General features: G+C 42.1%; 1 protein-coding gene across 5 annotated transcripts in view; it reads right to left on the bottom strand.

Annotated features, from left to right (window-relative positions):
- Positions 1–16,054, bottom strand: part of MAPK10 (mitogen-activated protein kinase 10) — a 323,601-nt gene that overhangs the window by 134,446 nt on the left and 173,101 nt on the right. The gene's annotated exons all lie outside the window — the stretch shown is intronic.

Below are 16,054 nucleotides of genomic sequence, written 5' to 3'. Positions count from 1 at the left end.
TAGTGAGCTATCTGCATTGGAAATATTACAATATATGTGGAGATTTCTAGACCCTGGACTCCTCCAAATGACCTGTTTATTCAGTATTTATCCTGATTTGCTTGCACAAAGCTTACACAGCAGTTAGACTAACTGAGCATTCATTTTGATTTGTTTGTTTATAGGATTATATGACAATGATCACTCATCCTTGAGGGATATTTACATGGCTTCCTATTAATAATTCATTCATCCCATATTTTTAATGCATTTCCCCATCGCTTTTCAAACCGCAAAATCTCCATTTTATTTATAAGTGGATTTGTTGTGCCAAGACAACAGGGCACTTTAATTACACAAGTTCCAGTATGCACTTGAATTCCTTTCACAAAATAGTGATAGTCTTGAAGCACCCCCTGTCACAAACCCAGTTACATTTTTGTACACACTGCAGGGGCCTTTTAGAAAGCTGAACTGTTTTTGCACATTTTAGACACATTTCAAGCATCTGAGAACATAAGAAGAGCCTGCTGGATCAGGCCAATGGCCCATCTAGTCCAGCATCCTGTTCTCACAGTAGCCATCCAGATGCCCATGGGAAGCCCACATGCAGGACCTGAGCGCAAGAGCACTCTCTCCACGTGCAGTTTCCACAAGTGGTATTCAGAAGCATAATGCATCTGACTATGTGGCAGAGCACAGCATTTATGGCTAGTAGCCACTGATAGCCTTATCCTCCCTGAATTTATCTAACCTTATTTTAAAGCTATCCAAGTTGGTGGCCATCACAACCTCTTATAGTATTGAATTCCATAGTTTAACTGTGCGCTGCATGAAGAACTTTCTTTTGTCTGTCCTGAATCTTCCAACATTCAGCCTCATGGAATGTCCATGGGTTCTAGTGATATGAGAGAGGGAGGAAAACTTTTCTCTATCCACTTTTTCCATACCATGTATAATCATATATACTTCTATCATGTTGCCTTTGACTCACCTTTTCTCTACACTAAAAAGACCCAAATGCTGCAACTTTTCCTCATAGGGGAGTCGCTCCTTCCCTTTGATCATTCTGGTTGCCCTTTTCTGAACTTTTCCCAACTCTACAATATCCTTTTGAGGTGAGATGACCAGAACTCTACACAATATTCCAAATGTGGCTGCACCATAGATTTATACTACAGCATTATGACATCAGCAGTTTTATTTTCAATACCTTTCCTAATGATCCCTAGCATGGTATTTGCCTTTTTCAACAGCTGTGCACACTGGGTCAATATCTTCATCAAGCTATCCACTACGACCCCAAGGTGTCATTCCTGGTCAGTCACTGCCAGTTCAGTCCCTATGAGCATATATGTGAAATTAAGATTTTTTGCTCCAATATGCATAACCGTGGCGCAGAGTGGTAAGCGGCGGTAATGCAGCCAAAAGCTCTGCTCACAGCCGGAGTTCGATTCCAACGAAAGGAGAAAGTCGAATCTCCGGTAAAAGGGGTCGAGGTCCACTCAGCCTTCCATCCATCCGTGGTCGGTAATATGAGTACCCAGCATATGCTGGGGGGTAAAGAAAGGCCGGGGAAGGAACTGGCAATCCCACCCGATATATACGGTCTGCCTAGTAAACATCGCAAGACGTCACCCTAAGAGTCGGAAACAACTCACACTATAAGTGCGGGGTCACCTTTACCTTTTTATGCATAACTTTACACTTGTTTACATTGAGGCTGTTCCGCTGCATGTTGAAATGAATAAGGAAAAAAGGGGATGGACAAAATCCATTCATTATGAAGTTCTCTAGAAACTTAATTTAATAATATCCAGGCTCAAAACATGAAGTACATTAGGGAATGCACAGAATCATTGAGAATCCATTCTCCTGAGTGGTTTGTCAATCAATCCCTCTTTCCAGGGAACTCTGAGAATTGTAGCTCTGTGAGGGGAATAGGGATCTCCTAACAACTCTCAGCCCCCTTAACAAGTTACAGTTCCCAGGAGTCTTTGGGGGAAGCCATTACTGTTTAAAGTGAGATGATACTGCTTTCAATTTATAATGCAGATGGGGGCATAGTCTGTTCCCTATGTTATCTTCCAAGACAAAGTTTATGACTTCAAAACATGTTTTATAGGCCATCACTCCGTACGTTTGAAATTAAATCCTCTTTTTTAGTTTATTTTAAAAAAATATTAAAACTCTGCCCTTGCAGCAAGACTCTGATAGGGGAACAGGCAAAGTTTGTCAAGAGCCCATGAGAGGGAGAAACTACAGTTGATTGAATTCAGTAGGAAAAAATGGTGTTTATCTGAGTAACATTTTACAACCAATCATGTAGCTTTGGGAATTCAATCATCTTCTTTATGATTATATAAAATCTTTCAAAGCTGGTGCAAGAAGTGTGTCGAAGGCATAATGGAGCATGGAGACGTATAAACATTCTAGAGTGGTTGATGGAAACTGTGGTACCCTTCACCTACAGCAAATGACACACATGTATCCCGGGGAGTTTGACACACATATTCTGCAAAAAAAAAAAAAAAAATCAGACAAGAACAAAAGAAAAAAATAATGGAATGTTTATGGACTTTGCATATGAATAACTATAAGGCAACTTGGAAATAAGGTCATAGATCTGTGGCAGATGCATGGAAGGCCTGAGATTTGGCCCAGAGCTACTCGAGCTAAAAGGTGCAAGTTGCAGATCATGCGAAAAGCCTCTGCCTGGAGATCCATCAGCTGGGGTGTTCCAATGTCCTCAAAACAAAATTAGGCATAAGCCATGACATAAATTTGCTAATGTATATGTATAGGCTGACTTTCACAGGGGAAACTGCCTGTAAGCAATGTTTTAAAAATGTTTTAGTGGGGGAAGAGGCAGAAGATTAGAGGCCTGATGCAAAAAGCCCTGGGACTTGGGTCCACTGGGCCACCCACTAACAATGCCCTTGCCCTGGAGAACAGTATTGTCACAGCAGACAATATTGGACTAGACGGGCAAATAGCCTGACTCAGAATGGCAGCTTCATACGGGCATTCCACATCGTGCTCTTGCAGAGTGTGTGAGGTTGGAGAGAGAAAAATACTGGGAGGGGTGGGAACATTAGTTAAGGTACGTTCAACAGCAACCCTATCACAGGCCCAAATTCTTTTAAAAAACAAAACAGAGGGCATGATCCACCCTGCACAGGATGTAGAGACTCTGTGTGTACAAAATGACCTTGGAAACTGAGTGGATTACCATAGGCAGCATCCCCAGGCAGCTCACAGGACAGCTTGGAATCTCCCCAACCATATTTTTTCAGCTAAGGCCATGATTTTATTTATTTTCTGATGAGAAGGAATATCCACCTGAAGCCTATATTCTTAACTTGAAAAGAAAAAGGAAGGTAGACTTTGATTTTGTTGTCTTCCCTTTGTTAAAATTATCCTGCCTGGAAAAGTTCCATAAAGCAGACTAGGTAGAGTGTCCCCATTCACCAGATGAGTAATTGTTTTTCTGTGAGTAACAAATTATGTTTCAACACACTAAACTATCGTTTTTTATGTTTTGTACAGTGCCGAGTGTGCTGCTGGTATTAAACAAGTGTTATGGGGAAAAGTAGTAGATGCCTAAGAAGATGATTGATGAAGGTGCCAGATGGCACAGTATGCAGGACAATATTTCTGAATCTGGGACAATGTCACTGTTTAATGCAGTAGAAGAGGAACAGCCAAATGAAATTCTTTGGGCCAAAGCAATTTTATCTGAATCCTGTTGGTGCTACCAGACTTTAATCACGGCATAAAAGTTTGCTTAAAATTTTACTTTTAAGAAAACTTTATTTTCAAAGTTTCTCTACACTTTTCTCTGTGGGCTTTACGTGCAATGCTGCAGCTGATAATTATTTGTAGACGTTTTAGGACCTGTCTACCTGCAAGTGGGTCAGTTTGTGCAGCAATTCCACACAAATCCATTATGTTTTCACACCACCACAAATGGCAGGGAATAAAGGCACTGCTATAGTCAGGTGTAAATCACCCAGTCTACATGGTGAGCAGATGCTCACAAACAACTTCTCACATGATGATAATGCGTGCATTGGGCCTTGCAACCAAATGTATGAATTCTCTCCATTGAGACTTACTGTATTTGATGTCATGTACAGAAAATCTGTGATGGATGTAAGGCACATGGAAACAGTTTGTGTGCCATCAAGTGATCCACTTTTCAAGCTTTTTGAGCATTTATGTTTAATTCATAACTTTTTAACAAGTTTTTAAAAATGGGAAGTAACACTAATAAATAACTAGAAGAAACTAGAAAAGGGATGACAGCCAGTGTGCTGTAGTGGTTAGAGTGTTGGATTAGGACCTGCAAGACCAGGGTTCAAATCCCCGCTCAGCCATGAAGCTCACTGAGTGACCTCGGGCCAATCACTGCCTCTTAGCCTAACCTACCTTGCAGGGTTGTTGTGAGGATAAAGCAGAGAGGGAGGAGAACCATGAACGCCACCTTGTGCTCCTTGGAGGAAAGGTGGGGTATAAATGCAGTAGTAAATAAATCAAATCAATAAATAAAAGACACACAGGGGAGTATGAACACAGTACAGGGTGGGTCTGATCAGCCTGTAGAATTGAAGGGCACCACATTCTGACCTCTGCCATCAGCTAGGGGGTCAAGGACCACTAGGAGATTAGAACCCCTGCCTTCCAAGAAGAATATCACAACAGGGGGAAGACCAGCTGTAGGGGACTTGCTTCCCCTCACCCTGCCATAAAGAACACTCTGCTCTAACTGCCAACTAACCTGGAGCTGCAGAATACCAGTTGCTGGAAATCACAAGGGGGGAGAGTGACCTTGTGGTTAGGTCCTGCTTGTGAGCCTCCCATAGGCATCTGGTTGGCCACTGTGAGAACAGGATGCTGAACTAGATGGGCCACTGGCCTGATCCAGCAGTCAGGCTTTTATGTTCTTAAGTGAGGGGATCACAACCAGCTATTTCTGCCATTGGCCAGACTGAGGAATAAGCGATTGGATTCAGTACGTCAATCCAAGCAAGATCACAAGCAAGGGAAGATCCGCCTGGAGCCGAGTGGATATAAATGCCTGTTTACCACTGTTTCTTTAATGGTCAAGGAACAGCTTTCCCCTTCCATTCCCCTTCTCTTGTTTATCTTGTCTTTTAAAAATTATTATTTTATAAGTGTGACGGCAGAACCTGTGTCTCATTTTTTTATCAATGTAAGCCACTTTGGGAGAAAATATATGCCTGAAAGTGGGATAAAAGTATCAATTAATTTTTAAAAAATTAAAACAATATTTTGCTTCAGTATTAGTATTGCTTTTCTTTAGCTTTGGAATAACAGTGACAATTATAAGCAGACTGAAAGTACTTCTCAGTTATGGGGGGAAATGGAAGAGTCCCAGCACTATGTTTAAGATGTTTCCTTTTACTGATCAAGATCAGCCTTTTCATCTTGCATGAACTGTGCCTAAGACAACTTATGATTGCTTTGAAAGAGCATGCCCAATTTGCAATATGGATTCTTCATCTCTGAACCATAGAGTGGTACAAATGCTATGGAGACGATGTACACTGGGATGTTACTGATTTACTACACCACATAAACGTGGAAAAAACTCTGGACATCCTCTATTGTTGCTTTTAACTTTTATAGAAGGCACAGAGAATAAGGAATAACGCTGTCCCTTTATATAATAACTAGATTCAGGCAATCAAGGCTTTGGATAATGGTGTTTCTTGCTTGTTTAGCATATATAGAGTATGTTTTATTGTACTTCTCCATCTTCTCTCTCCTTGCAACAGCCATGCAGTCTCATCGTTTTTGCAACCAAACAAGCTCTTTAAAACAAATACCCATCCTTAGAATGCCTCCAACAAGATTTATATTCGATTGCACACCAGACATCTGGTTATTTTTAATCAACAGATGTAAAAATCAATTACGTGAACTTTGAAAATGAAACCAACCCATATTACCACAGTCCTCTGGACAATTAATGTATGCAATTGCCTCGGTCATTTCAATATCCATTAAGCTGATGTTGATAGAACGGATGCAGAGGATGCAAAATGAAAGATCTGACTGTAACATGGAAGAGTCCTGGTAAGTTAATGCACTTCACATGAATAATGTGCAACATTACGTGAGACTCTTCCATCTTAATGGAGTCTGGGCAGAAAAGCCAGGCCCAACCGGTCTTTCTCTAGTTAGTGGTTAAAGAAGCACTCAGAGTTAAAGAAACATTTGTCGCGTCTGCATGCCATGGAACAGAGAAAGTACATGGTCAGGAAATATTCATCTACTTTTCATTGTGATCATCATATGTACAGATGAGAGACGCCTCTCTGAAATATCACCACTCTTGTTGAAAATCTTTTTGCTTCCCTCAGAATTGCTCAGATGGCCCTCCCAAGCAATATTCTCCAATCACTTTGGAGAATTCAGAGATAACTTTACTTCCAAATCAGTTTTTAAAATCAGCCCACCACATGGAGAGACTCTGAACTGGATATCCAGAGGTATTGAAAGGCAAATGACAGCTACTGCACAATTGAACTAGAGATGGGAGCAGAATCCAGTGAACTGGGTTTCCAAACCTAGACTCACCCAGTCCAGTCCATCTAGACCAATGTGAGGATCCAAGGAGGGTTCTGCTTCAGCACCTGCACATTGCTGGATTCCTAGATCTCCCTTATGAAATTCTATTATGAGATGGGTCAGAGGGCTGACTCTCTATTTCTTGTTTGTTGTTTAAAGTAATTGCACCCACCTAGCAAGTGGCTAGCTAGCACACAGAGCTCCTGCGTGGCATTCATTGAAAATAATGGAGCAGTGCCCCCTGGGAGCAACAGAACTTGATGATGTGCCATCAATTTCTGGGAAATTTGTATGGGGGGAAAAACATGGCTATCTAATGATGCTATAAGTGCAGCTATGTTTTCTTGCCATACAAATATCCCTGAAAGCAATGGCACTCCCACTGCTACATTGTTTTCAGTGTGCAAAGTGGCTGGGGCCACACATGCTAGGTAGCTGTACATCTACGTGGCTATAGCTTCTTGGTGGTGGTTCCCCCTTTGGGGAATGCCCTTCCTGGTGAGGTGCATCTGTCTCAGAGCTTGGAAGTAACTCGTTAAAAATAACGAGTTACTTGTAATTTGTTCCTTTTTTCGTAACGAATGGGTAACTTTGTTACATTTTGCTTGTAAGAGAACGAGTGGTAATTTTATTACTTTTTAGCTGTAACTATAACGTTTCCCGCGTTACATTTGGACGTTACGCGGGGGGGGAAACAGGGGCAGTCTGCTCCTGTGATTGGTGGAAAAAAGACATGTGCCTCGCACTAGGCTTCTGCAGTGTTGCTCTTCCCTCCTGCTCTGTATTAGGAGGCACGAGGGAGGAAGTGGAGAGCCAGATCGCACCGGAGGGCAAGAAAGAAGGCAGAAGCAGAAGAGCTGAGGTTAGTGATGATGGTGTGTGTGTGTGCGCTCGTCCTGTCGCCCCCTTCCCGCCTGTCGCTGCCTCTGCCGCCGCCTGTTGCTGGCTCTCCCTCCCCACCGCCGCCTGTTGCTGGCTCTCCCTCCCCGCCACCGCCTGTCGCTGGCTGTCCCCCCCCCGCCGCCGCTGCCTGTCGCTGGCTCTCCCTCCCCGCCGCCACCTGTCGCTGGCTCTCCCCCGCCGCTGCCTGTCGCTGGCTCTCCCTCATCTGTCGCTGCCTCCTCTGATGTGTGGATCAGCTTTCACTGCTACCTTCAGTTTTTAAGGCTACATACTGTCTTTGGAAGTAAGTCCTAAACTAGTTTACCACCTCAGGAAACCTGGTCATGACTGAGCTACAAGCCTTGCAAGCTCCTTTCATGTGTAAAGCACAGATAATTTCTCTGTCCCAGGCGTATTGTACGGGTTCCTGTTTGAGAAGCACTATGTAAGGGTTGCATCTAGAAGTGGTTTCCTTCTTGTGTAAAATGAAGTTCAGCCTATGGAAAGCAGACTTAAAATACCTGGACAGCAGCCCAAACCTAAATGGTGTTCCCCCCTCCCCCAGGACTGGCCTCCTGTTCCCTCCTGGTAGTCTGTTTGAATATTGCACAAGATTCACTTCTTACGATGCAGCATGTGCTCTCTTTGGCCTTTCCAGAAAAATAAGAAAGTGTAATGGTGCCATTAATAGACTTTTCTCACTCTTAAAAGAGCCTCTTCCAATTCCTTTAAATCTACCACATGCATTTCATTGTCAACTCGAGGTGGTTGTTGTGCAAAAGAAGTGATTCATAAGGGAGGGGGGAGAAACAAAGTCGGTATGAAACTACAACTCTCCATTTTTATTAATTCATGCAATGCCAGTTTTCCTGGGAAGTGATTCAACTGCCTTGCAAGGCAGCCTCTCTGTTATCAATATTCCCCTGCAACGTGCTGCTGCAGAACAGAGCTGGACACATCTGAGGTCCTGTTCTCCGTTCACAGTTGTGACAGCAAACCCCTATAGATTATCCCCCAAAATAAGCAATTGAAAGGTGCAAGCTTGAAGAAAACATTAACCACAGTCTTTAGTCAGTTTACAGAGATCTCTTTCAGGATAAGTTGTTGCCCCTGTGGGGCACTTTATTCCTGATTGAAACCTCCTGAAAACTATCAACAGAACACTGCAGCATCACTATTTGGCTGAATAAAGAAGCTCAACATTTTGCAAAAATACAAACTACTGGAGCAGTGTTCAGCTTTTCTTTTTGTTACATCTACAAAGCTTAGAATATTGCACTAACAGTGCAATCCTCTGTGTGCTTATTCAGATGGAATAAATTCAGTGGAACTCCCTGGCTGTTATTATTTATTTAATTAAATGTATTAGTCGCTCTTCTTCACAATAGTGAATCCTAAGCAACTTACAATCAACAAATTATATCGAGATTGGAATGCTGCCTGAAAGAGCACAGCTGTTGTGACTGGGGAAGGGTTCTAGCTCAATGGCAAGAGCGTTTGGTTTGCATGCAAAATATGTCAGGTTCAGTCCCTGAATTTTTAGATAGGGCTAGGAAACACCCATATCTGAGAACCTGGAGATCCACTACGAGTCAGGACACATAACACTGAGCTAGATGGACCAGTGGCCTGACTCAGTTTAAAGCAGCTTTGCTATGTACCCAAGACTAAAACAAGTTCTGCAGGCAGAAAATACAAATTCTGCATTTGGAATCCGTTAAAAAACTGGAAAATGATTCATACATACATGGAGAGGGGTAGGCAGAATATAGACTTTTGGGTTTGTTATCTGAGGTGGGGGGCTGTTTGCCAGTTGGGTGGAATATATTTCTTAAGGTATTGTGCCAATCCAGAATTCCCCAGACTTGATTATAATAATCTGATGCATGTGCAGGTAATACAGCATGTACACCAAATGTCAAATAAGGGGCCAGACACACCCATTGCTGCTGGGGTTATCAGGAGGCTTCAGCCATCTTTTCTAGTATGAAATGAATACCTCTTGGCTCATCATGGTAAACTAGAAGTGGGCAGACATTGCACCCACTTCTCACTTGAGGATCTGTCACCAAAGGAAACCAGTGCAGCAGCCTTCTTAGTTCTCTCACAAAGCCAATCTGGGCCTCCAGCTGGTGCCCATTCCTGTCAGAAAACAGCTTCTCCTCATACTCAGATAGTAACTGACCAGGTCTGCAGACATTCTTTTTATTTCTTGAGGCAATGCCTGCAGCTATATTCTCCACCATACTGTATGGGTTGACCGTCAGCCATCCTTGAGGACCATAAAGGTACCATCTTGTCCCCCATACTGTTTAACATTTATATGAAGCAGCGGTCATCAGGAGTTTTGGGGCAAGGTGTCAGCAGTACGCTGATGATACCCAGCTCTATTTCTCTTTAACATCTGAATCAGGAGAGGCTGTGCAAGGCCTGGACTAGTTCCTGGACTCTGTGGTGGGCTGGTTGAGGGCAAATCAACTAAGTCTGAACCCAGACAGAGACGCTGTGGATTTGTGGTTCCCAAGTTTGGATAATTGGTCAGTTGCCTGCTTTGGATGGGGTTGTACTCCCTATGAAACAGCAGGTCATAGTCTGGGGGTACTCCTGGATCCATCTTTGTCACTAGAGGCCCAGGTGACCTCCATTGCTAGCAGTGCCTTTTACCAGCTTTGGATGGTAAGACAGCTGTGGCAGTTTCTGGACAGGGATAGCCTGACCACTGTTGTCCATGCACTGATAACCTCCAGATTGGATTACCGTAATGCACTCTATGTGGGGCTACCCTTGACGTTGGTTTGGAAGCTGCACCTGGTGCAAAATGCAGCAGCGAGACTGCTCACTGGAGCAGGGTGTCACCAACATGTCACTCCACTACTGAAAGAATTGCACTGGCTGCCTATTTGCTACTGGGCTAAGGTTAAGGTTCTAGTTGTGGTGTACAAAGCCCTATACAGCTTAGGACCAGGATACCTGACAGACCATCTTATCCCTTATATACCCAGTCGATCACTGCACTTTGCAGGTGAGGGCCTCCTGCAGATACCATCTTATCAGGAGATCTGTTCCACACAACATAGGAAATGGATCTTAAGTGTAGTGGCGCCTACCCTTTGGAATTCCCTCCCCTTAAATATGTTTGTTGTTATGTGCCTTCGTTGATTACAACTTATGGCAACCCTATGAATCAGTGACCTCCAAGAGCATGTCATGCACCACCCTGTTCAGATCATGTCAGTTCAGGTCTCTGTGGCTTTCTTTATGGAATCAATCCATCTCTTGTTTGGCTTTCCTCTTTTTCTGCTCCCTTCTGTTTTCCCCAGCATTATTGTCTTTTCTAGTGAATCCTGTCTTCTCAGTATGTGTCCAAAGTATGATAACCTCAGTTTCATCATTTTAGCTTCTAGTGATAGTTCTGGTTTAATATGTTCTAACACCCAATTATTTGACTTTTTCGCAGTCCATGGTATGCGCAAAGCTCTCCTCCAGCACCACATTTCAAATGAGTTGATTTTTCTCTTATCCTCTTTTTTCACTGTCCAACTTTCACATCCATACGTAGAGATCGGGAATATCATGGTCTGAATGATCCTGACTTTGGTGTTCTGTGATACATCTTTGCATTTGAGAACCTTTTCTAGTTCTTTCATAGCTGCGCTCCCCAGTCCTAGCCTTCTTCTGATTTCTTCACTATTGACTCCATTTTGACTAATGACTGTGTCGAGGTATTGGTAATCCTTGACAAGTTCAAAGTCCTCATTGTCAACTTTAAAATTACATAAATCTTTTGTTGTCATTATTTTAGTCTTCTTGACGTTCAGCTGTAGTCCTGCTTTTGTGCTTTCCTCTTTAACTTTTATTATTGTCATGATCTGTGGGTGGGTAGGAGGGGACAAGGGAGGAGGTGGAGAGTGAGACGGGGTGGAGTGGAGAAAACAACTGTTTTAAAAAATGGAGTGGATGGAAAAAGAAGCCAGAGGGCAAGAACATGGATAAAGGAGGAGAAGGAGGAAGAAGCAGAATGGAGATAAAGAACTGTGGAGGTGAAAGATGACAACGTGTCTCTGGCTACTGTGCTGCATTTGCAGTATTTTAACTTTTTTGCATCTCAGGGAAAATGTTTGCTTGGGTAAGTGTCCCTTAGTTGGTGGCAGGGCAGGATCCAGGAGGTGGTTAAGTGAGAGAGATTATGCTGGCTGGCTGAGGGGGGAGGGTTGCACTTGATTTGATGTGCAAAGATCTGAGTTGTGGCCTCTGCCTCCCTCCTCACCTCCCTTACCAGTGGAGAGCCAACCATTGCTATCTTATGGATAAAAAGAATTATTCTACTACCTCTGTATGTGTGTGTTTATTTTTAATGTTGTTTTAGGCTACTTAGATGTGCAGCAGCCAAGGCCAGCACCTTGTAGGCATTTTTTTTTAAAGTAACTGAAATGTAACTGTAGTGATTACTTTTGAGAAAAAGTAAAGTAATCAGTTACTTTCAGAGCAATTGTAATGGTAATTACTGCTTTTTTTGGGCCATGTAACTGTAACTGTAATTTATTACTTTTTTAAAGTAATCTTCCAAGCTCTGATCTGTCTCCCTCATTACTGACTTTCAGGAGAAATGTAAAGACATTCCCATTTACCCAGGCCTTTCATGGCTGAGAGATACTGGCCATGGCAACTGTGAAAGTAGTAACTGTAAGGGTATGTGGTTGCTTTTCAATGTTTTTAGATGATCTAAATGTTTTTAGATGGCTTAAATTGTTTTGAAATGTTGTCAATATATGTTTTTATTTTATTTTAAATTTTATTGTTTAAACATTTTGATGTTTGCCACCCTGGGCTCCTTTGGGAGGAAGGGAGGGAAACAAAATAATAACTACTTTTTAAAAATAACTAGAGAAGACAAGAGACAGAGAGACAACCCTCGGCCATCTACTAATGGCAGGCTAGAGAGAGGAAATCCTTGAACTATCTTCATAAGTATTTTTTAAAGTCCCAAATCTATTCCATCCCATTTTTTCCCATGTGAATTTTTTTAGGATTTTTCCTTTTAAAAAATCCACATGGAAACAGGACAGACAATATGGAACTGGGCTGGAATGGAGTTGGGTTGGTGCATCCATCCCTAAATTAAGCTAAAAGTCTGAACTAGTCCTTCAGTTCTGTACCACCTTTGAGATGCACACTATCTGGGAATCTGAATATGAGCTATATTCTTCCTGCAGGTGTAAGTAAGCACCCGTAGAGAAGTTGCTTGTAGTTCAGTCTTCTTCCTATTGTGCTAGATTTCAAGTTGCAGAACAGTTTTTAGCATGGGCAGGCACTTCAAATGGTAACCCATAATGTGCACATCTAAGTAATCATCCTTTATGCTTCATAATGCAAAGTATATCAGTCTGTGGGATATTAACTTGTCCAAGGCTACCAAGTAACCTTCAGAGTGGAGAAGGGATTTTAATCTGTGTCTCACACATTTTATCCACTGAACCAAGTATCATACAAGTAATGAAGCATTATGACTGCATGATTTACAGTCATCCCAAATTTGAAAGGACAAGAAATATACAGCAAAATGTAATAACTTTAACCCACAGCACTTGATACTGATTTTAAAACACCCCTCTCTTGCCCCATATGAAATACCTACTTTGGGGCACTTACTATCTGCATTTTGATTTTTTTTCACCTTTCTGTTACCTATACCTGGTAAGGTATTAAATTATTATCACATCTTGAGATGCCACTGTGAAAGCTAGGTTTACTGGCTTTGCATCAAACTACAAAAATTGATGAGGAGACTGAAAGGTGCTATGTTGTTCACTGCATATAAAAACAAACAGCAATATCCAATTTCACTTTGATAATGGAAAATACTCTTCACAGAGGTGTTGTTGCTGAGCTAAACACGTATGCATGCTAACAGGTAACCCCTTGCCTAACCAGTAAAACTAAGGGCTGAACAACTTAATCCTCTTTCCTTAACTGCTTACCTTATTGAACTTCAGTCTCCAGAGTTTAATCGATTAGGATGTCTTTTCTCAAGGGCAATTTATCTTCAGAAGAATAGCTATGTTAGGGCTACTTCAAATTATAGCTCCCACATACAGGCCGACCAGCAAATACGGTTTCCATGTTGTAACACTCAGGGCTGGTTCACATGGAGATATAATGCGAGTTGGGCAGCGCCTGCACCCCCATTTAATTCACACCATTTACATGACGTAGGAGGCAAATCGAGGGCTTCCCGCTGCTGTTCCCTTAAAATCCGAATGAAAGAAACTGGCAGAAAATGCGAAAAGAGAAGGAAAAAAGTGTCTGCTTCACTCCCTTCCTGTCATGTGGGTGCTTTGCTACGATGTTTGCTCCACCCACAAAACTCTCAATGGGAGAATTCCATTGTTTCCTGCTGATTAAGAAGGCACTTCCTGTCGCTCTAGCCAAGGAAATAGTGATACTAATCCTTCCAAATGAACGTGAATGTGAAAAACAGTGGATTGAAAGGCAGGAAGGTAGGACATGTGTAAACTTTGAAAATCTATCGCAATGGCATATGGTGAGTATTTACTATGATTTTAAGCTCCCGTGTGAATAGGCCCTCAGTGCTGAAGAACACAGTATCTGTAACTTTACTACTATTTAGCAATATTAGGAAGTAATAGGAAGCTACCATTGGTCTGTCTACCTCAGTATTATCTACACTAACTTAGCATTGGCAGTGGGTCTCTAGGATTTCCTACAGGGAGTCTCTCCCAGCCCTACGTGGAGACACCAGGGATGGAACCTGGGACCTTCTGCATGCAAGGGCGATGCTCTACCACTCTTGCCAATTGCATGAACAGCCTCTTCAGCAGGCTGTCAGGAACTTGCGGTATCAACATGGAAACCCTCTGTTTTAAAGTAAATTAAAATGTATGGAGGGAGAGACAAACAGGCAGAAAATAACAAAAAGTCCTCTTGTAGCAAAGAAGCAGAGGTTATTTACACAATACTATGCGAAAGTCGACATGCTGGGTAATGTCATGACCCACAATCCAGGGACCTTTCAGTTTGTTGTGGATAAGGAAAAGATTTAGGCCACTTCCTCACGGGGAGAACCATCAGTACCTTATTCAGGGCCCTCCTGGCTGAACACAGCCCTCCCTTCATCCTCTGACTCAGAGGATGAGTCTCTTACAGTACCTGTATCTCCCCATCCTTACAGAAGCCAAAGATGAAAAAATAAGATGTGGGCCCTTTAATTAGCTGGCTCTTCCAGGAAGAGAGACCCACCACATCTCAGCCTATTATTATTATTTATCATATTTATTAGTCACATTTCTGCACTCAAGTGCCTCAAAGCAATTTCTACAGTAAGCCTACATACAGCTTCCTGCAGAGACATTTCCTGAAGCTGCTTGGAGCTGTCCAAGGTCCTGTATGCTGTATGTATGTCCAAGGTCCTCTACTTGATTTGGACTCTTGCTTTCCCTGCAAACCTCAAGCTCCCACAGAAATGGATAGCTGATTCTTTGGAAATTGTGGGATTGTGACTCCCCCAACCCAACTTCTCAGTAAAATGTCATTTGTGCATTAATTGTGAGAGGAACTACTGAATAAATGCAAATTAGAAAAATTAATTACATGGGTCGCTTTTCCATCTAAAAGGTCCTGAACATGGCTTAAAGCAATTAAAAATTTCTGTCAACAAACAAATATGTAAAGAAACAAAACAGAAACTATGTATATCAAATTTTGGCATCATAACAACTGTATGAGCAGCACAAGCAAAGGCAAAAATTATGGCAAGAACTAATCCATACTAAAGGCACAATGAAACAATACCCTTTACAAGACATCAAAATATTGGCAGAGAAGGATCCAAGCAATAGAGATTTCCATAATCTAGCTGCCAGAAATGAAAAGACTACATGTCCCATGTAGACTCAAGCTGTACTTTCAAGGGTGATGGAAGCACAGTAGGGACTCAGGTCACACTACACCATACATTTAATTTATTGTTATTTTTAGTTTAGGTATAACATGACAACCAAACAGCAAGGTACAAAAACAGGAAATGAAGAATATTTTGACTGTGTACTGAGAAGCCACAAAAGTATTTCAAAAAATACATTTTTTCCACACCTAGATAAAAAGAAAAGGGATATAGTACCAAAAAAAAAGAATTATTCACCTAGATTGCGGACAGCCTTGGGAACCTTTATATTGTTATCTCCCTCTTTAATTTAGGAAATAAAACTCCACCATTCTGTGACAAATGTGTCCTTTTGCTTTCTACCTTTTGCAATCTCTCTTTTTTTTAAAGTTTTTCTATTAATGCTAACTGCCAATTTTTATTGTATCACAAGAAGATGGATATGCCCTTCAAGTCCTTCCAAAGCACGTATATACCACTTTAACAGTCATTGCTTCCTCCTAAGAATCCTGGGAACTGTAGTTTAACACTCACAGAGCTACAACCAGCAACCTTAACAAACTACAGTTCCCAGGATTCTTTGGGGGACGTGTGAGCTTTGAATGTATGGTGTGGATGTGGCCTATGAACGACAATAGTGGGCAGGCAGGATCATGTGGAAGGAGGCACTGTTCCATCAGCACATCTAGACCAGTG

Source organism: Rhineura floridana, chromosome 9, assembly GCF_030035675.1.
Source record: "Rhineura floridana isolate rRhiFlo1 chromosome 9, rRhiFlo1.hap2, whole genome shotgun sequence".
NCBI classification, from domain to species: Eukaryota; Metazoa; Chordata; class Lepidosauria; order Squamata; family Rhineuridae; genus Rhineura; species Rhineura floridana.
Note: the sequence above shows the minus strand (reverse complement) of the source record. Positions and strands in the feature narration are given on the sequence as shown.